Source organism: Labrus mixtus, chromosome 7, assembly GCF_963584025.1.
Source record: "Labrus mixtus chromosome 7, fLabMix1.1, whole genome shotgun sequence".
In the NCBI taxonomy this organism is placed as follows: domain Eukaryota; kingdom Metazoa; phylum Chordata; class Actinopteri; order Labriformes; family Labridae; genus Labrus; species Labrus mixtus.
In genome coordinates, this window is record NC_083618.1 from 29,956,866 (window position 1) to 29,979,980 (window position 23,115).

The window sequence follows — 23,115 nt, forward strand, 5'->3', positions numbered from 1 at the left end:
ACATGCACGAGTGCCGAGGGAGACAGGGAGGCGTCTGATTGGTTCATCAGATTGGTACCTCGTGGCAGACATTGGTTGAAGTTTTTACAGACTTACAAACTGATACAGATGACAGATTTTCTTTGTTCCTTTTTCAGAGAACAGGAGTTATTAAGTTCTGTCAGGACCTAAAGACAACTTCAACCAAAATGTTAAAAAGTGGATCTGGAGGAAATTACCAACCCTGACTTTAATGTTCCCAAACATGCATCTAATTTCACTTAGTTTCAATTCACTCAAAATATTGTCACGGTTTTTAGACGTGAAGACTGGCCATCTGTAACCTCCGAGCGAATTCAAGAAAGTGCTTTATTCCACCGCAGGTCACACCTCCACATTCACACACTGATGGTAGAGGCTGCTGTGTAAAGAGTTCTTCTGTATTGACTGCTGTAGTTCTTGCCTTGTAATAATCTAGAGCAACATAGACACTAATCTGCTTGTCCGGTAACAAACATCAAAGCTCATCTCTGGCTCTGCTCCCGAACTCGTTTGTTCTAATGAATGTGCTCGCCGGACGCTTGATTACATAGAAATAAACAAGAGGGGATTGTGGGAAGGTTCAGGGTGTCCTCTCTCAGGCGGCTGCACTCCATGTGGTTTAAGATCTCTCTGCAGTGTTTTCTCTGTCTCACCTCCATCAACAAGTGTTTTTAATCTCACGCTCCTGTGCTTCTTCTCCTCCCCCCCCCCCCTAAATATCTCCGTCCCTGTAAATTTTTAAACAGCTCAATTAGTGAGCAACGTGATACTGATGAAGAGGCTCACGTGTCACCAGTCATGTGTATTGGGTTGTGTTGGGGTTCCTGCATGTGCACGTTCATGTTGGAAATGGAGGCAGATTTATGTGACTGTGAGTTGCACTAAGCATGGTTTCAATACGACCAGAAGTTGTCTCGTTAAAAAGTTTTGACGGAGCATTTTTCCTGCTCTAAAAAGCTGAACCTCATTGAGGTCAAATCACATTAGTTATAACTCCATAACTGTCCGCTAAGTTTGCTGACTCTGAAGGTTAGTGGTCCGTGTTGGAAGCCCACCTGGGTCCACAAAGCTGAGTCCTTACTGCAGTGTGCCCCCCCCCCCCACCCCCGCCCTCTCTCTCTCTCTCTCTCTCTCTCGAAAGAAAGAAAGATGAACTCAGCTTCCTTACAAAATGACTTTTCCGTCTCATTATGCCGTATATTTTCATTATCACTTCGCTTCCCAACAAGCCCTTATCCCGATTTTGAGAATTCCGATTTTGGAGAATCCTCGGGAGCTCCTAAAGAAAACAGGATGCCGTGGCATGTATACGCCTTACCCCGGTTCCTCAGAGCTGCTAACTCTCTGTGCAGGCTCGGCCTCAGCTTCGTCGTCGCTAACCGTAGCGCAGCTGTTTTGCTCGTTCAGGCTGGTAACAAGCAGTCTGTGTTTATTTGGTGCACAAAGTAGGAGGAGAGGCCGAGTACTTTTTGAACCGGGTCACTTTAATTCACTGACATCTTCGACCTGTAGTGGCAGACCCAATCACAACTTCTCATCGCCTACATTTCCCATAAGGCACCTACTTAAAGGGACAGGCTCCGGGCCGGTAACATGATGACGTATCAGGAAAAACAAACATGCCAACGGCAACCAGAGCGTCTTACTCCTGGAGCGACGGAGAAACAGAGTTTTGTCTTTCGGCAATGAATGAATTCAATATAATTGGAAGTTTAGATGTGAGAAAGCATCGAAATGCTGAATGATTCAAGTCTGTGATTAACAGGTGACAGGACGCCGGTTTCCCAACACGTACGGGGAAGCAAGTCAGAGAAGTCAGAGAAACATCAGAACAAAAGAAGTGGCTCTTATCCAGCAATCTTCAGATATTGCTAAATCGTGGATGAGATGTTTTGTGTTGTGAGAAAATGAACTTCACAGGCGCTTGCACAACTATTGCACAGCAATATGGGATATATCCAGACGATGATCAGAACAGAGAAATGGCGTTTAACGGGGTTGTGCAGGGTACGTCATAGGATGTGGCTGTCTTTGATTAACAGATGCTACGATTGTCGTCTTCTGTCTGCTGTATCTACAATGGAGACATTTCACCCTCCGGCCCGATCATGGGGAATTCTGCCTCCAAAAATACAAGATGGAACGGGTGACAGTGTGACTCCTTCTATTGATGGAAATTATTTTTATCTCCTCTCATCTGAAAATAACAGAGTATAGCATTCACAAACCTCTGGAGACTCTCCAATCTGCCAAAACAAAAAAAACAGCTAAAAACAAGCATCTGGAACATCTGGCAGCTCAGAGGGTTTATTGTGTTGAAATACTGGAAGGCCTTGGCAGAAGGGCCTAAAATGTTCCTCACAGCAGGAGGATATCATGTGTCAGAGTTCTGGTAGAGTTGCAACTTTTAGCTGGATTCATTCAGCACTGTGTGTGTGTGTGTTTGCTCCATTTTATTGCAATCGATCAAAAAGCAAAACGAGCATCGGAGACATTAAGGAGAAACATCTGGGGGGGGGTCCTTGGCAGAAGGAGTCCTAAAATGTTCTTCACAGCAAGAGGCTTTATATCAGAGTTCTTGTTCTTGTTGCCATTTTTTCCATTTTTTTTTTCCATTTTTGGAAAAAGCTTTGGCTTTTGGCCTCTATTTGAAATAGATGATCTCTGCCTTCAGTTTCTCCTCCAGACAAGATGTAAAAATGTAAATGGCATGCTGGAGACCCATCCAATCCACAGTGACCCCCCGTGTGTTCGGTCCCACTCTCTACATGCCCTGACGTCAACACACCTTCATGTAGTGTATAAATGGTTTTCAGGGGGGGTCTGGTGCCCCGTCCTACAGTGGGATGTTGCTGAGGTGTTATCTGAGAGGTTAAGCGGGCAGACACAGTTTTTGTATAATAGCTGCAGTCTGTTCCTCCTCCTCCCCTTTGGCTCAGTCGTCCATGCACTGGACAAAGCCTTATTGATGGTAGCCCACATACTGTATCTGCTTACCATGGATCAGCACTCTGCACACACACACACACACACACACACAGAAATCATGACTTGAAAATGGGAAGCACTGTTATCTTCTGTGTTTGATGAAAACTGGAAGCTAAAAGGAGACATTCAGACACTCGTAACTTTAACAAAGAAGATTTCTCTGTGTGTAAAAAGTGACATTTTATATGGTGAGTAGTTTTCTTGTTCTCTGTTTGATGTACGATGTATGTGCATTGATTTTACATAGTCTAGTGCGTACTGTGCATAGATGTTTCTACTGATTCATTCAGCAGTGTGTGTGTGTGTGTGTGTGTGTGTGTGTGTGTGTGTGTGTGTGTGTATGTGTGTGTGTGTGCATGTGAGTGTGTGTTTGCTCTATTTTATTGCATTTGATCAAAAAGCAAACCCTCGCAGTGCCCAGGGTGAGATCTGCCCCACGTGCCCGGTTCAATAACCACAGGATGTGGCTGTGTGTTATAGTGTGTGTGTGTCAGTGTGTGTGTGTGTGTGTGTGTGCAGGGTGTAACAACACAGTTAATTAACCCATGGACCCCCGTGGCATGCACTGTAATAAGTCTAGATCTTGTCTAGCTATAAAGTTGTCCTCATTTCTTCTGTCCTATATCCTCTATTTCCTCTGGCTCTTTTCGTACAGAAATCGAACCATTTCACCGTAAAGAAGGACGCTCATCACGCCTGCTTACATTTTTAACACTGAACCAATAAGTGTATTTCAAATGGGGGTTTGGCTATGGTTGTCTGTTATCACCACGTCTTTTTCTGATTTCATGGAATTTTTCAAGGATCTCAAGGTGAGCCCTCTTACTGGTACAGTCTGTACTGGGGTTGGAGGTCAATGAGTAGACCAAGAGTCCAAAGAAGCCAGGAAAACCAGGATCAACAGGATTAAATCCAAAATGGTTCCAGATCCAAACGGACCAATGTGGCAAGAACCGAATTAGAATTGCGTCTCTCCTTTTTGCAGATGATGATGTCCCGTTGGTTTCAAACTGGAAAAGTGTGTTTTAGATGTTCCAGTTTGATAAAGCAAATTGTGAAACTGTCAGGAGTAGAGTCAGCACCTTCAAGTCTGAATACATGTTTCTCTGTAATGAAACATTGGATTGCTTCCTCCTGATCGTGAGTGAGTTACTGTCTCAAGCGAAGAAGTTCAAGTATCTAGTGGTCTTGTCTGAAATGGATTTTGAGATGGGCAAAGGCATTGGAAGAGTGTCGGCAATAATGCAGCAGTGCACCAAACCATTCTGGTGAAGAAGAAGCTTTCAATTCCCCGTTGAACCATGTTCCATCCCTCACTTGACCCTATCAATAATGGTAGATAAAAGGGCTGAACTGAAGGCCTCCATGTTGAGGCTGGGTCAGCCTTCGAAGTAGGGTAGGTAACTCAGCGTACTAAGGTAGTAGTCCCTCCCTCAGGATGTTTTTTACTACCTTTTTTTTCACTATGATTTTTAGTTGGCCCATACCTTGGGCCATCACGAGTTTATAATGGCCACTCCCAACTCGGGGCCATTTGGTCCTGGTCCAAAAAAACATCCTGAGGGAGAGACCTGTCTCCCGGACTATAGCTTAGTGAGCTCAGAGTAGAAGTGCTTCTCCCTCCTAACACAGGAGACAGTTGTGGTGGTTCGGATACCTGATACTGTGTGCGCTCCTTTTGCTCGCTGGAAGGAGACCTCAAGGTGAATCCAGAGCTAACTGGAGGGACTCTTGATCTTTTATCGCCCTGGACCACCTCAGGATGCTCTCAGGAGGGAGCTGCTGTGGAGGGCGATGTCTGGATAGCTTGATTAGCGTTCTGCTCCACCTGAGAGGATGGATGGATGGAGCGTCCTGCACTGTGTGACTTATCATCTGCAGGAGTTTCAGAGTTCTTAAGAAGGTTAACATTTATTTAATGTTCAGTTTTTGTAAACTAACCTCAGTCTGAATTAGATTTGTGGAGTAGATTGTAAAATAAAATGAGAATCTTGAAGATCTCAGTTTTGTTTCATGTTGCATGCAGTTAGCAGATAACAGCTGTAATCTTTTAAAATACCAACAGAGATCCAAACAGCGTCCTCACTGGTGGGTTTGACTTTATCTCTACATATGAGGAACTGGAATTTTTTTCATGCACACCGGGTTTGCACTTGTTTGTGAAGTTTTATGAGCTGCAGTCGTTGATAAATGTTTACTTACAACTTGGCTGAGATTAGAGAAAACGTTGCACCATTTCCACATAATTTATCACACCCGGTGTTGGGTGTTCGACTCTTTCTTGTTATTGTCCATGGACACGTCGACCAATCACGTCATTCCTAAGCCTGAAGTATACTGCAAAAGAACCGGCTTTAATGAGTGGACCGCAGGCTCAACGGTTTCAACACTAATTCAACAAACGATAGTGTGTGTTGCAATCATCGTCCAGAAGCACAAACATCACCCGAGCTACGAGCTTCAGTTTTGAGGCAACAACAGAATGACTGATAAGGTGTGTGTGTGTGTGTGTGTGTGTGTGTGTGTGTGTGTGTGTGTGTGTGTGTGTTGAGGGGTGGGCTCAAGAGCACTCGAAGTCTGTTTGTCTGTTTGCTCGTCTGTTTCAGTTCTGAGCAGAGGTCAACTGACTGGAGTCCATCTGGGCACGGGTTGATGTTTTCTTGCTTTTGTTTGTGCACTCTTCAGTGTGTGCGTGTGTGTGTAAGTGTGTGCGTGTGTGTCATGTCTTAAGGCGCACGTCTTAAGGAACAGCAGAGGGGAGGGGGGGGGGGTTGGAGGTTATCCTATTGTTGTTAGGGCATATGTTTTAATGATATGCGAGGGTCATTTGCATGTCACAGCTAGCGGCGGGTGGTGGTGGAAAGGGGTGGTGGGGGGGTGGTAGGGGGTGGTGGTAGGGGGTGTTATTGATTGTTTGGGGGGTGTGGTTGAAGACAGAAGGGAGCTGAAAATGCTGGCCGAGGTCAGGAGGTCAAGCCTAGATACACACACAAGTGCAAGATAATAAAACTGAAACCTTTTTCTCCCTGCGCCCCCAGGTCTGCTTAATCTCTACAGGAAGGGGGGGGGGGGGGGGGGGGGGTGTCTTCAACGTCCATAACCCCCCGCTCGTACTTCAGTCTCTCTCTCTCTCTCTCTCGAGATGCCTTGCTCTGTCTTGTTTTTTCTCATCCCATTGAGTGCATTCCAACATGTTGAATTTGCAAAAGGTTTCATTTCCTGTTGGTTTTCTTCGCCCTAGTGTGTGCAGGATATCGTACACCTTCATCATCTTCATTATTCACAACATTTCATAAAGTCACTGAGACTTAGGAGAGGCATTGCACAGGTCCAACGCAACTGGATGAGATGTTGCATGTGATAAAATTGTTTTTTTGTCATGAAAGTCCACAGTGAATCATCAACATCTTAACCGGCTGCATCACACCACCGACACAATGGACGCAACAAATGCCCGCAGGGACTCCCTAGAAATCTCTGCAGGACATCAAGTACTGTAGAGTCCACAGAAGACCCCTTGAGAATATTTAGAGATTCAACCCCACCCCATCTGCCCTCTGGCAGGACTTCCAGTATTCTGAGGTAAATGCAGGTCCACTCGTCTGACCTCAGGCTATAAGACTCATCAGATACATCAGTGTTGTCACCACAAACCAACTCAAACATTCAGAACATTTCCAAGCTCATATTTATTTGCTTGTACTTTGTGTCCTACATTTATCTGTTACACCTCCTGTCTCCAACATTCAGAGGGGAAATGCTGGGGAATAATTTAATAGCACAGGAGGAAAATAGTCTTTAACAATGCATGCAGATGATCTGAATAAACACTCCGACTGCAGTGATATGTATTTATTTATTTATTATCACTTTCCAGATTTAAATTTTTGTTTAAAAAAAAATGGTGTTTAAAAAATACAAAAGGTCGGTTTGATTATTTTTTTGTGAGTGTGACTTCTGTTTTGTTTTTTTGTTTGTTTCATTCGTTTTGTTTTGAAATAAATTCTTGGAACAAATTTTTGTGTTTTGTTTTTTTTGTTACCAAACTAGTGAGTGTCTTAAATAATAAGATTTGTAACAAGGTAATAAGTTAAAGCTTCAGCCTACATCCTTTTCGGTTTTTCTTGTGACCGAAATAAATGAAAATGGAATGAAACTTATGAGCGAGCGACAACCAAGTGGGAAACTCTTGGCACTGAACCGACAAATGTTGTAACCTCTTTAGTCAGTCAGTCGGCCGCTGACAGAGTATCGTGTTTAATAGGTCTGACCTAAGCCTCCAGGCCGACGTGACATTTCTACCTCCGATTTTTCTTAATGAACAGCTGGATGCACCGACCGCACGCAGCATCTTGTAGCTCGGCGCTAAACTCCACTAGCGACTGAGCAGATGTTTGATATCCACAGTTCATACAATCATGGTAGACAGAAAAGTAGGGTGTTGAGGTGTTCCTGCAGGCAGTGTTTAAAAGTGTAGAGTTTTCTTTCCGTCCGAGGATGTTTGCTGGGATTTGCCGTCACATACCCACCCACACACACACTCACACACCCACACGCCGACCTTCCTTTCAGCTGGGTTTCGTCCATGAGAAAGCTCACATAGCCTCCAGCCGAGGTGGGCGGGGAGGGGGGGGGCTTCCTCGCTCCCCGTGCTGCATGCATGGACAACCCTGTGTGTGTGTGTGTGTGTGTGAGAGATTTCAGCGTGTGTGTGTGTGTTAACGTGTTCTGCACTCACGCATGATCAGACCTGTTTGCGTGTGTCATGCATGTGAATGTGCTTCATGCATGGCTGACGTGTGTGTGTGTGTGTGTGTTTTATAGGTTGGCACGTATACGTGTGTGTGGGGGAGTGTGTCATCGGATCAGTCATGAAATAAAAAAGCTTTTAATGTCACGGCTTGAAAATGATCAGCCGCAAAAAACAGTCTTTAGAATGTCACAGAAATAAATCTTTCCCCCTGTAGTTTGAAATCTTATTCACTGTGAAGTTAAACAGATGAAGTATTCATGAAACTGTGAGTGTGTTCTGGTGTTTCGGCTTAACCTTTTGGTTTGCTGACGACCGTTTTGAAGACTCGAGTGTGACGTTGTGACTGTTTTATTTAAACCAAAAAGGCACCATATTTGGATAAGCTTGCAGTGCTGCAGTGATAGAAACTTGTTGACCACAGGGGGCCACAGACCCTGCTTCTTTTTTTACTCTATAGGTGCAGAATGAACTTTGTGCTGTATTAGCCTGGAGAGTGTGTTACTGGAGGATTCCTCTAGAGGGCGCACCAGAGAGCTCAGATGTGTGGGATGTAAACAACAAACATGAAGACACTTTGAGGAGGTTACTGTTAAGTTAATTTTGAGATCAGAATTAAAATAAAGATCAGAATTTCGAAAATTCAAGCTCAGGCGACTGATGACCGGACAGATCATGGCGTCAGCACTGTCCCCCATTCCTCCGTGCATGGACGTTACTGTCCCAAACGTGTGACCATGTAGTTTTGCAGTTTTCCACTTCGACTTCATAAATGGAATTAATCTGTCCCTAGATAATAAATCAGCTGGCTTAAAGGCAGGGTTGATCATTTTAAAAAAAACTAGCTCGATTTTGAAAGTAGCATTCCCCTTAGTGCTCCGTCTGCACCCACCCCCTTCCCTCTGTGCTCCCTCTAAAGCCACGCCCCCTCACTTACATGCACGAGCGCTGTTGCTCCACAAGTGGACCTCAGCTCACGCTTTGAGTGGAGGCTCGTGCACGTGAGGAGTAGAGAACGAGCAGGGAGACAGGGAGGCGTCTGATTGGTTCATCAGATTGGTACCTCGTGGCAGACATTGGTCGATGTTTTTACAGGTTTACAACTCATTCAGATGACGGATTTTCTTTGTTCCTTTTTCAGAGAACAGGAGTTATTAATTTCTGTCAGGACCTAAAGACAATTTCAACCAAACTCTTAGAAACTGTATCTTGAGAAAATTACCAACCCTGCCTTTAATTTCTTATAGACTAATAGTGTCGTACATAAGCAATGGAGTCGCCCCCTTCTGGCTACAGGACAGAATGCAGATTGAAGCACTTTCCCCATTGACTTCAATTTTGATACCAAAGATGCAGCCTTTTGTCATTTCTCTATGAACTTCTTGGGCCACAATCATGGTAGAAAGATCATTTTAAGCCACTCCTCCAGTCCACCTTTTGTCGTCATGTCTTTCGACCAATGGGGGGACACCTGTTGCTGATTATTTTATTTTTTTAAACAGGGAAACTTTTCAACCTGTTAAGTTATATTTTGTTGTCTTTAAAAGGATCCTTGAGTCCAGTCTTTGAATTGAAAAAATATTTCAACTCTCTTCAATAACCAAAACAGTCTACAGCGCTCGACCTTCATGTGTGTGAGCGGGACAGTTGTTCATAGCGTGTGAGCGTGTTTGACAGCAGTGGAGCCATGTGTGTGTGTGTGTGTGTGTCTGTGTGTGTGTGTGTGTGTCTGAAGCTCATTCATAATTCATGAGGTGGGAGGGGTGAGGGTGAGGGGGCGGTGACAGATGGAGAATCAGTGTGTGAGTGAGAGAGAGAGGGAGAGAGAGAGAGAGTACGGAGAGGGAAACAGCGAGAGCGCAGAGAGAGAGAGAGAGAGAGAGAGAGAGTGACTGAATGAAAGAGAAAGATAAGACAGTGTAGTGTTTTCCTTTTATTTTCTGATACGTGTCACGCGTGTTGTTTTTGTGGATTTGACTGACACTCGGTCTTTTTCTTGTTGCTGTTTTTTTTTTCTTTGGTTTCGTGGATGCTGAAGGATTGATGGGGATGGAGATACAACACGATCACCCAGCACTGATGTACACCTGGACGCACGAGCTGCACTGACAGAGGTACTGATACACATCTTTACACTTACTATGTGTGTGTGTTTGTGTGTGTGTGTGTGTGTGTGTGTGTGTGTGTGTGTGTGTGTGTGTGTGTGTGTGTGTGTGTGTGTGTGTGTGTGTGTGTTGGAGAGGAGAATCTACTTTCAGTTTTCTACTTTTATTCTCGGTGAAGTTGCAGATTATTAGCCACATTTGATGCACCAATCGAGACCTTTAGCTTATATTTGTCCCCGGTTTTTTCATAATATTGCAGTAAAGTAGCTGTTAATGTCGTAAAACTCTTTTTACTTAATAAAGACATAAAAGAGTGTGTTCCTTAAAGCCTCACTAAGACGCCTCTCTCTGCTGTCCATGTGGCTCAAACAAGACTTCAGTCTACTCTACTTCAGTGTGGGTTTAATTTCCTCACAACCCCTTTAAATAACTTTAAATAATTGTTTAATTGGTTACCCTTCATCATGGCGTAGACAGCCTTGTCTTATTTTTATTTTTTTCACTCTCTCGTTATTGGCTGTTTCATTGATTCTTCAGTCTGTTACAATGAAGAGAAATGAAATGTGATTACAGCTGCCTGTACACACACACACACACACACACACACGCACACACGCTGATTAGTCTGCCACAGTTGATTGGAAATGTATTGATTATGTCTTGTGTGCATGTTACTTCATTGGCCACTATTACTCTATAATGTGACTGCCTGTCTATATATTTTTTTTTTTACCATTTCTCTCTGTTTCCACATTTCTGAATGTGCACGTGTTCTCACAGTGAGACTTACAGCAGCGTTAGCTTCAGGAGATGTGATGTGATGTGATGTGATGTGATGTGATGTGGCCTCTGTCTGACAGACTGGAGACACCCGGCTCTCATCACCAGGGACTGAATATAGTTTATTGTCTCTTGCACATTGTTGGTAGTGGACTCTTGGTATTGGCGCTGGGTGCTTGGAGTATGAACTGGCATGACTGATTGATTTTTTTATTTCTAAGCTGAAGTTCAGAGTGACGTCATAGAGCCTGTCAGGGCACGTCATTTCTGTGTTTTATTCACTGGTTGTTATATATGTTTATTCATTTGTACAGGCGTTGTATGCATTCAAAAAGTGTTTATGCCTTAAAATGCGAACAAATTCTCGCCTTGATGTCTGCAGTCATTACTATGCCGGCTGTGGTTCAGTGGTAGAGCCGGTCGTCTCTCAACTGGAAGGTCGGGGGTTCGATCCCCAGCTCCTGCAGCAACATGTCTGATATGTCCTTGGGCAAGCAGTTAACCCCAAGCTGCTCCCACTGCTTCGTCAGTGGTGTATGAATGGGATTATTTACTTTTTAAAATTGTATTTGTCAGTTATTTCTGATGGTCACTTTACTCAGCAGCCTCTACCATCAGTGTGTGAATGTGTAGGTGTGACCTGCGGTGTAAAAGCGCTTTGAGGAGCCAGAAGACTAGCCTCTTTGAAAGAAAGACTCTTAGCATGAAAGTTAATATTTAGCATATTGACAGGTTCTGTGGGAAAGACCTGCAAGCATTAGTGCGGATGATTTATAGACATCAGGAGCAGCAGCCTTGAAAGCATCTTATTGATTAATCTGAACACATAGCCTACATGATGATAAATCTTTTATTCAGACACTCACTGCGTTCTTTGTGCTTTATAATGGTCCAGGTAATAGTGAATGTAAATGAACAGGATAAATGTCTCTGTAGGCGTTACCAACTTTTAAAGATGATTTTGTTATTGTGTTGAAAACAGAGTTTGTTTAAGGTATTTGGACGTTTGGACACTCATCTTCATGCTGTGACAAGCAGGATATCTGAATGTGTAGTTCAATATTCACACACTAGATTAGCCCAACAGCAGAAGATTGATTATGTGTAAGCTAGCTCATGTTGGTCCACCTCGCTGCTTCTCAAGGTTCAACTTTGCAGTGAAAGACTGGAGTTAGTTCACCCTCAGAGCAGTTTGTTTCTGATGAGGGTGGAGAGATGTGTCATTAATTAACTGAATAAGATTGAAAATGTGAAATAGTGAGGCTTTTCTTCATTCAGACATCAACACGCTCACTTCCTGCACATGCTCAGCACATTCCTCTCCATCTGTAGGTTTCAGATTTCTTTGACAGTAACTCTGCAGCAGTAGGGTCAAATCAGCCTCGCCTGCTCGTCGTGCTTGTTGTATGTCTGTAACAGCTGCTGGAAGTTGTTCCTCTTCACGCGGGTTCAGTTCAGGTCTGCCGGCTGATGAGCAGGCTTCTCTAAGATTGATCTGATCTGGAGCTGACTGGTAGAAACATTTCCTCCTTTTGCAAAACATTTCTAACACAACCTTCAGGTCTTCCTCGAGTGAATAAAACAATACTCAGAGCTACTGTTTCAAACTTCTTTTGAATCTTTAAACATCAGCTGTATGAAGTCTGTTTTATCTTTTTTAAATCCTTTGACTCAGTCCAGAGCTCTGCAACATCTGTCATCACTGAAGTCTTTGTTGGTCCTGGAGAAAGACAGAGAATCACATATTCATGCAGGAAGATTGCAGCATTTATTGGAGCATCCTTTTGTTCACATAAACAGATCACAGTAGACATCATGGACACACACATGAGCCGAGATGAAGACCAGTTTAAACTATTATGTGTTGATGAAGTAGCCTTCATATTCATTCATATGCCTTTAAGTCAGCGATGTCTCGTTTAGATTTGATATATTGATTGTAGAAAATGCAGGATATAAAATACATCACTTCACTGAACGAATGCGACGCCATGAGAGGGTTATGCTTTGACCTTTGAAATCCCTCTGAGGTCAATGAGTCAGATCAATACGGAGGTCCATTTATTGGAAATGACTCAGCAGGAAGAGATGTTTATATATCTATACACCACCTTCTCCTCGCTAATAAAACATGTGTTAGCTTAACTTTGCTTCATGACACCTTGCCTCATTATTACAAAAGAATCCGAGTCCCTTAAACAGATGGACATGTTTAGATGTTGTGTTTAAGGACACACAGAGAGGGAGACAGACTTTTAGATAAATGACAGAAGAACTCATTCATGTTGTTCCCTGAGTGTAAGGACACGAGAAGTGACCACATCACTCCTGTGTTTGCCTCCCTTCACTCCCTGTGAGTGTTAGAACTGACTTTAAGATCTTGTTTCCCTTCACGTCCAGGCCCCTCCCTGTATATGTAAATGAGCTGACTCCCTATGAATCTGACTGCTGCCTGAGATCCTCCAGCAGAGCTTTACTTCTTCTAAGACTCGACTGGTGACAAACGGACACCGAGCCTTTGCAGTGCGAGCCCCTCAGCGTGCCGCAGTCACAGGATATAAACGTCCCTCCCACCCCCTCCTATTGGCTCGAGGTGAATTCCCCCGGAGAATATCCTGCTGCGTTCTCACATCACCTCAGCTCACTCTGACTTGCTGCGGAAAAAATACTAAGAGTCTGGCAGGAGAATCTCCGGGTGAAGTCAGAGCGAACAATAAGTCTGTTTGCGTTCACACATGCAGCTCCTCTTTTGATTCACTTCTTTTAACTCACTTTCATCAGCTTGCAGTTCATTTACTCTCTTCCTTGTTGATATATCTCAAATAGTTTTTTGGGTTTTATTTACCTGTTTCTTTGCTTTATGTATCTGTTTTATTATTTGTCGATTTGTGGATTTGTTTTCACTTTTTTGGCTCGTTTTAAGTACTTTGTTACTGATTAGAAAAAGCCATATGTCTATATATTTTATGTAAAATGCTGGTGTTGCGAATTGTTTTGGCTGTTTTAGGAAAAGAGAACGTGTTGTGGATGAAGCGCAGGTGGCTGTCGAGGTTCAGGGCTTGATTATCACGTTACACACGTTTTAGATGTTTATTCTCTCTCCCTCTCTCTCTCTCTCTCTCTCTCTCTCTCTCTGTGCGTGTGTGTGTGCGTGTGTGTGTGTGTGTGTGTGTGTGTGTGTGTGTGTGTGTTTATGTGGAAAAACACAGGGGCGAGGATGATTGCATTAATTCATTTCAAGTGTTTTATTTTCATGCGCAGGTGCGTGTCTGAGTTGTGATGTGGACGAGTGTTTGCTGAGGGATGCAGGAGGGCGCACAGGAGTGGGAGGGACACAAGCACGCGCACACACACACACACACACACACACACACACACACACACACACACAAATACAGTCCATCCTTTGTTGCAAAGAGGAGGTTAATGCACCCAGAAAACAGAAAGAAAGAGAGAAAGCCTAATGGATAACGACGGGCCTTTCACAGCAAATATTTGGTCGTGAGGTCTCACACTAACATCCCTTCCCCCCTTTCTCTCTCTCTCTCTCTCTCTCTCTCTCTCGCTCTCTCTCTCTATCCTCCCCCTCTCTCTCCATGGCCAAAGGGAAAAGATCAGAACAAATTGTCACTCTGTGATATCTGCCCGCACTACATGGCTGTTTTCTTTGTAAAAAAGAACAATGCCGGAGGCCATGTATCTGGTGCCAATCACGCCGTTGTTCTGAGGCAGAGGAACAGAATTAGATTTAAAGATGTCGTGCGGATCCTCCTGACGTTGGTTTAGTCATTAACACAGTTATAGAGAATCATAATTACATTTCCTGTGGACGAACACGATAAAGTCCTGCAGCTCCGTCAGACAGCCTCTAACATGCACGCTCACACAAACAAACACTTCTCCCTCCAGACTCTACAAATACAATAAAAACATGTTGTTTTATTTACCTTATAGCCTCATTAGCTTAGCATGCACAGGGCTTTAAAAGTCATGTAAGGTTGCAACATCTGTTTGGACCAGAGGCGGCTTTAATGCACCAGTCGTTTTGGTCGCCCCTCGCCCTGTGAGTGAGAAATTACGTGCGGCACAAGAAGCCACAGGCCGGACTCAAAGCAGAGGATTTTCTGGCACAAACTTCACCAACTGACAAGGTGCATGAAGAGTGAAAGGCTTAGAAGAGGTGAAAATGCTCCAACAACACTTTGTAGTAAGACGATCAACTTTAAAAAGTTCATATTTTTACTGCAAGTGTTGCTGGAGCATTTTGACCTCTTACAGGCCGGACTCGAACCAGTGCTGATCGCTTGGAGGACTATAGCCTCCCTAAATGTGGGCGCCGCTAACCGCTAGGCCATCTGTGCCCTGACTTTGCACGCTTTAATGAGTTGCAAGTTGCATGAGAGTAAAATTAAATTGAAACTTGTTCCTGCCCTGAAAGTAGAAAAAATGACACGCACAGGACGTGATGACCAGAACGTCTAGATCTTTGTTATTCTTTTTCTCAACAGGATGAAATAAGCTCCACTCAGTGAAGCATCAACTGGTTCCAGTATTTTCTGATCTGACGTGATGATAAGATGTTTTCTAGTTACCGTAAAGAGCAGTAAAAACAAACAGGAATACAAACAAAGGATTACTGAGACATATTTTTCATCAGTGCTGCTGCTTGGACTCTTCTGTTACGTAATCATAGAGATTTAGGCCGTAGATGACTCCTCTCCTGCCATGTCCCCGTTAATCTTCGGCCTCTGAGTGTGTGTGTGTGTGTGTGCGTGTGTGTATGTGTGTGTGTAGCTAGATAGCACAGGATAAGCCCTCATCAGCAGAATATTCAAATAAGAAACACGAGCATGCAGCAGAAAGCGAGTATTCCTGTCATGATATAATCTGTGTGTTCGGTTTAGCACGAGTCAAAGAGAGGAAGATTATATTTACTGATATTTTACATGTAAATCGTGATTCATTCATATTCTCCTCATGTTCGTCTTTCATGTTGTCAGCTCTAAAAACCTCCTTATTTATCTGATACTGGTGTCAGTAAAAACACTCATTCCAGCCTCTGCCTGAGATGAATTAGTTTCAGCTACTGTCTCTTTAAGGCCCGCCTTCCCATGTGCCTACTTGCTTCTGATTGGCCAGCTCTCTGGAAGCCTTTCAGGGGCAGAACGCTGCAGGGCTGCCAGGTGAGGGCTGCTCACCAGGGCTGGGAGAAGAGAGCCTATGTGTTAGAGGTTTTGCCTGCTTACGTAGAGGCTTGAAGTTTAGTCTTGGTTTCATATCGGGGAACTATCGCGTGATTTGCATGACAAGCCGTTTAGCGCCCTCTGCAGACTCATCCTGGGATTACTCCAACATACGTTTACTTCTGGATCTGAAACTTTCCCATTTTTAGTTTGGGCGTCCAGCATTGTAACACTATATGTGAGTTTAAAAATGAAGATCAGCTAAAACAGTGTTTTAATTTTATTTTAACATACTGTAGGAAAGTGTGTTTTTTTTTTTTATATATTTAATGTAAATTCACAGCTATTCATTGTATTCAGCTGGAGGTTTGTCTTGCTAACAAATTGCTGTTCTTTTGTGCAGGATACTGCATAAAGAAATATAAATTAGAAAATAAGAAAAAAGACACAAGGGCAAAAAGATTATTACACAGTTGAGATTTTTTCACTGAGTGTGGTACAAAGTTGGAATATTGAAAGATTCATGTCTGATTTTGTTTCTGTCTTGAAATGTTGGATTATTAAACAAGTTGTTGTGCAGTCTGGATTCAGTCCGGCGTGATGCTGGCGACACGGTAGTCCACTGCTTTTGGATGGCAAACTGCAGGTGATGATTGGTGCCTGGTAGAGGTGAGAAGAAAAAAAAAAGATTTATGTAAAAATTGAGATTCTTATCTTCTGAGATTTTAAATAGATTCATAATTCTCTAAAATCAATTTGTTTTTTGGCTAATCAGTCACACGCAAGAAATTCAGCCAGATGACTGGAGTAGATCCTGAAGTATGTACTTATTCAAAAAATAGACTTTGATTCATGAATACAGATTCGTTTTGAATCCAAAATAGATTCTGAATCGAATCATGACTCCAAGAATTGAAATCGAATCGCGAGACACCCAAAGATTGCCGACGCTTAGAATTGATGCAACAGTTTGATACCCGTGACTGAAGACCAGATGAAAAAGCCTGGGTGGTCAGCATGAGCAGCTACAGATACATCTGCATGAGAAACCCAGACTGAGACCAACGCCTGTAAAGGAAACTTGAGCCCGACTCCTGTAAATATTGAAACAGTAAATCAGCTCCACACACACACTGTCTGTATTTGCCTCTTTTTTAAAATGTGTCATAAATCCGTCGGAGTAAACGAGGGGATGGCTGCCCTCAATCTGAAAAGGCAATTTAGGGGATGAACTCTCTCGTGTATTTTTCCACTCAGTGACTCTCATGATTGGTTGGGTTTCAGGGCTCAGCTTGCCCATTGGTCGTCGCTCCACTCACTCGTGAAATGGTTCCTTTAATTTGTGACCAACGCTGCTGCCGGGTTGGCCTTTTGTTTGGTCCCGTTAAAAACGTACCCAATTAAAAAGATATGACATATAGATGAAGATGAGATCTTTTCATCCGTCCAAATTGATTAGTGTAACATATTATTTAAATATGAGACTGCTGGTCTTGGTGTGTTTGTGCGGATGCTGAGACAGGAAGACGTCTTAAGTTTCCTGAAATGTGTGTCGTGCCTCAGGAGTCTGGTCTGGGCACACTTGTGTTCTCAGTTTGTATTAATCCACATCTTAGCAGTTTGATCAGCGCCCATCTGCATGCTGGTCTACAGCTACTCTGATTACATGTTGACTCTTGGGCGGTTTCACTTTAATCACGTTGAAGAGGCTCACATGTTTGCTTAGTTACAGCTTACCATAAACACACACAAAACAAATTTAACTTACCGGCCAAAACTGGGCCATAAGGAGGAGTCCATAAGAGCCTCATTACGATCCAGATTCATGAGCCGAACAAGTAGAAGAAAACAAAGAAGAAGTAGAAGATTGCGTCCAGAAAGAGACATTTCAACAACTTCTTTCTTTTCCAACTGGTGTTCAGCTCAATCATTTCTTAAACTCTGAAAATGTTACTCAATTGGATTTAACTTGTGAACACTTTTATTTAAGGATTCGTCCATATCGTCACCTCTCAGGTTACCCAGCACTCATTTTTGTCTACATGCATTGACCCTTTAATTTAACCAGACCATCAATAAAACAGATGCACGTTTGGGAGAAAGAAAAACTCTTTTCACTGACTTTGCATCGTCTGTATTGACTTCAAATGTTGTTTATTTTGCTCTTGGCTTTGGAAAAGTATATCTTAAAATCTTTGAAACAAAACAAGTGCAAAATCTTTTCACTGGGAATGTCTTCCAGTTATCATTTAAGTGATAATATTTTAATTAAAGTGCTCTCAGTTTTTGTTCTATTTTTCTCCTCACAGGCCTCGTTACAAAAAGGTTTTCATATGTCTCCTTAATTTTGTGTTTAACGTTTGGTGATGTAGGTTTGAAGTGTAAAAACACACCGTCTCCTATAATGGACAGATGTGTGTGTGTGTGTGTGTATTTTGTAACTGATAAAAATCTCCATAGTGTTAATTAGATTTGTCGACAGCTTTAAACACTCGTCCAGCCCTCACACTATTTTATAAACGAAGACACACACACATTTCTACAAGCTCAGCAAAAGAAAGAAAGTAAAAAAAAAACACACCCATTTTTTTTTTCAAAAGAGTGTGCACGTGCAAACACACACGCACACACACACACACACACACACACACACACCATCAGTCTGCTTAATCCCCTTAAACGTGTGCACTAACACACACACACACACACACACACACACACACACACACACACACACACACACTCGCAGACATACAAAGGCAGACTTTATCACACCTTTTAGCCACTCCACCAGAGCAGTAATCACTACACACACTCGCACACTGACATGTCAATCATTTTAACACCATGCTTCCCCATGGGGGGGGGGAGAGGGGGGGGGGGGGGGGAGTTTTTAAATGTGCTCTTAAAACACACACACTTCATCTGAAACAAAGAGGACATGCAGTAAATGCGGCACACTGTACACCAAATATAATTTAATAGCGTGGATGATAAAAAGCAGAATATTGACAGTAAAAAGCGAGAGAGGAGGAGGAGTGGAAATCTATCTGCTTTTATTCCAAATGGAATAAACTATAATATGATGTGAGAGCAGCTGTGTTTCTCCATAGGGGCAGATGAAGGTGCACAGATGTAATATCATCCTACATAATGAATGAATAGAGAGGAGCTGCAGGACAGGGAGCGGGCAGACCCACACATGTCCGATAATGGACTTAATGTCATTTCACACATTATCTGTCTTAAAGGCGGAGCCTAAAGGGGGACAGAGACCTGGGAAATTACATTCAGTAACCGTATAATCATACCAGAGAAATTGGAAAGGACAACTGCGTGTGTGTGTGTGTGTGTGTGTGTGTGTGTGTGTGTGAGGCTGCAGGACAGACCGGCCAATGGCAGGATGACGCAAATAACCGTGGTAACCTCAAGGCAGATGGGCTCAGGCTAGCAAATTAAGCCTGCTAGCTGAACCTTTGGAGCTGCATGTTGTCTTCTGTGTGAGGAGGGTCTGACATGTCAGGGGTTTCTTTACCTTTTCACTTCCTCTGATCTTTAAGGATTCATCTCTCTGGCGCTTCAGCTCTGACGCTTATACGACCCTCTTTCAATACAAAGCAGCTCAATCAATAAAAAGAGACAGTCAATACATTTATCATGCAAATGTACTAGACCTCTTGAACTCTGTAATCCGGGCAGTACAGCTAATCCCCTTCCTCACAGTTTATTTAACATCGTAATAAATTGGATGAATTAACACCGTGTCCTAACAGCATGTGAGCGTTTGATACATCAGACGCTCACTGTCCACACTGCATGCGTCAAATATTTACTTCTCTGCTCTGTGAATTTCAGTTTCCCCTCGCAAAAGAATTCAATATATTTGGAAGTTTAGATGGAAGAAAAATGCATCAAAATTCTGACGTCTGTGGTGAACAGGATACAGGACGCCGCTTTACCAACATGTTGAAGGTCTCGGCCTCGTCTCAGAATTGGTCTTGTCTCGGTCTCAGACTGGGTGGACTCTGGATTTTAAATAAGACCGGTCAAGACCCCCACTGATTGGCTATTTTTCCTCATCATTACTCTGATTAGAAGGAAAACGACTCTTTCTAAAAGAGCAAATAACTTCAATTTATTTGTAGTTTTTTATCCCCCGGTTACGGCCACAAACTTCCCGGTGTTACCGTCTAAGTGAGTGACACGCCCCCTATAACAAAGATGATGATTTATTTGTGATATTTATGGTCTTGGTCTTTTCTCGGTCTCGGGTACGTCTGCACTCTGGTCTCGGTTGGTGTGGTCTTGTACAGTAAACACATTGTGATTCCACTATGCTCTCAAAAAAAGAGATAAGTGAGACAGACGAAGTCTCCTGCTGCAGCTTCACACTAAAACCTCTGTGAGGATGAAGACATGCTGACTTCAGTTCGTTAGGCTTGTATCTCATCATAAAGGGACATATTTATACCACACGCTCCCCCCTTCAGAGTGTCGAGAACGTGGTGTGCAACGTTCATGTTTATTCATTCACTCTCTCAATAAGTCACGGGGGAGCTTACAGGGCAGCCTGCTTGTTTTTCACTCACATTTTACACTTTGCTGTTCGGCTGTTTTTATTAGTGATTAGAATATGGAGAAGAAACAGCAGCTCTCAAAAGGATGTACAGAAAGATGAAGATAAAGAGAATTTGTTGGATGATGAAATATAGCCTTAGTTTATTATCGCTGCTGCATGTACAAGAGTCAGGTCTCAAATGTTCATTCAGCAGTTTAATCTCTACAGTTCATCTATTTTAAGCCTAATTTGTCTTTTGTTTTGCTTTAGTGTTAATCACAGTTGGTTTACGTACCAGAAGTGATCCTTCATCAATGAGGTTTTAAAAAACGACTTCTGACTTGTACGTCTCTGCCCATGGTGCTGAAAACATGCAACAGAATAGAAACGATGAGAGGCCTTTTTATTGCTCTTTGTGCCTTACATGCAGCAATTAGACGATAACTGAATAAGTGAGGAGGTTAGCAGCTGTTAGCTGCCTCGTGTTTTGCGTCACCTTTCCCGTGTGTGCAAAACAAACACGAAGCTGGATAACACTGTCTTCATTGAGCCTTGTGTGCAATACTCCCTGAAGTGTCTCCACTGTTCGACACTGTGCATTTTGTATATTTTCTTGGTATATATGGCTTTTGTACAAAGCTTATCATGTTTTCAGACACTCTGCACTTTGATACTTCCTGCTTTATCGTGCACGAGAGCAACTATAACAACCAAATGTCTCCCCGGGGATTCATAAAGTATTTCTGATTCTGATTCTGACGTCACTTCTTGTCTTGTCACCTCACCATACTTTTGGTTCTACTGAAACACTGCGCCTGCTGTTCTCCTCGCATCGCACTCACTCAGGGATGGGCAACTTCGGTCACAGCAAGAGCCACGTTCATTTAATTCTCACTGCCAGGGGGCCAAACTGTAGAATACAAAACACGATTACAGTCATTTATGTCTCAAATTTAACTCAGCATATACAGGCGATCAAATATTATATAGGACATATTTCTGGTTTTCATGATTTGACCTGAGGGCCACGTTGAGGGTTGATGGGGGCCGCATGTGGCCCCCGGGTTGCCAGTTGCCCACCCCTAGCCGCACAGTGAAACGATCACGCTCAGTCAGCAATAAAACCTGAAAGACAAAAAGCATGTTAGCTGAATATTTGTCTGGATGTTTGCAGTCAGATTGTTTTTCCTCTCTGACTCCCCGACTCTTCCTGCAGGCTGATAATGTAACATCAGAGGTCGAGGACACCCTGATCAGGCTGAAGCTCAGAAACAGGTTGGATAGTCTGATGGATGTCAAAGTCTGTCAGCCGAGCGAGAAAGAAGTGAAATCAGTTGATTCTGTGATTCTGCTGAAAGTATGGAGTCTTTGTGTTGAAGGAAAAGTCACTTTTTGGTTTTTAACTGAATGAAAATGTTCCTGTCATATTCCTCCTCATGCTTGTTATTTATCCTACCTATTTATGACACACACGCACACAAAAACGCACACACACACTTTCTATCTGACGTCCAGATTTATAAATGTTTTCTGTAAGCTTTTGTTTGTTCCATGGATTCAGCTTCGGTTGCTTTAAAAACACAGACACACAGAGATAAAAACACAGTGATTGCATTTTTTTCTTCCTTCCTCTCAGGCCTGTGTGTACTCTCTCTCCCCGTCACACACACACACACACACACACACACACACACACACACACACACACACACACACACACACACTCTTCAGATGCAGGGCTTTGATAATGGCAAACACACCTCTAGCCTCACACTCCCGCTGGGGTTGGTCTCCCCAATCACCTCCTCCTCCTCTTCATCTTCATCCTTTCTTTACCCCTCCACCATATCTCCCCCCCCCCCTATCTCCACCCCTGCCTCCCCTTGTGGGGCTGTTGCTAAGGAGCCCTGGTGACCAGGGAGTTTTCTGATTGGACAAGAGGAGAGGAGAAAAGAGGAAGCTGGGAGGAGAGGTGCAGGGATGGAGGGGAAGGAGGAGAGAGACGGAGAGATAATTTAAAACAGGATGGGGAGTGGGACTGGCTGCGGGGAGGGGGGGGGGGGGTCGAGTGAGATGGAGGAAGATGAAGATAAAGAGAGAGAGAGAGAGAGAGAGAGAGAGAGAGGGCCTGAGCACTTTCATTTGTTTTGTCTGGCACAAAGAAACATCACGTCTGCAGACAAACACACACACACACACACACACACACACACACACACACACACACACACACACACACACACACACACACACACTCCTCAGATGCAGAGCTTTGATCACACATTACTGTAGATGTGAAGAACAGTTTAAGACTTTAAACAAACCTTTCAGAATTACTCCTCTGTCCACTTTGAAGATGCTGGGTTTTCCCTTCTCCACATTTTCATACACTCCTTGAGTTTCTACCTTCTGTGGTTAGTAAATTAATCAATCAATCAACTTCTTATTCCTCTAACAATCTGCTTCGTTTGTTATGATTGTACTGGAGGAGCTTTTGGTTTTGGACAGATGTTGAGAATGTCGTTTTTTTTTGTTGTTTTTTTTTAACAGCCTTTTTATACCGTTCTTTGACATTTCAAACAGATAAACATGGCCGCTCTGTTTTAAGTTACGTTTTTAGAGTCTGTTTAGTCCCTTCAAACACACGAGTAACTTGAAGTGTTAGATCGGTAAGATGACGCACACAACCCTTGAGGTTCATTTAAGGAAATACACAATCTTGGAACCCAT

General features: G+C 43.2%; 1 protein-coding gene across 12 annotated transcripts in view; it reads left to right on the top strand.

The window, feature by feature from the left end:
• The window catches only part of nfasca (neurofascin homolog (chicken) a), a 138,340-nt gene that overhangs the window by 35,010 nt on the left and 80,215 nt on the right, over positions 1–23,115 (top strand). For 9 of the 12 annotated variants that reach the window (XM_061041548.1, XM_061041553.1, XM_061041549.1 and 6 more), the window contains exon 1: positions 9,586–9,873. The exons of 1 other annotated variant lie outside the window; for it this stretch is intronic. The gene's annotated coding sequence lies outside the window, so the exon portion shown is untranslated. Of the gene's footprint in view, positions 1–2,932; positions 3,198–9,585; positions 9,874–23,115 lie in introns of those variants that run through there. 2 more of the 12 variants (XM_061041545.1, XM_061041544.1) reach the window with 2 other exon arrangements.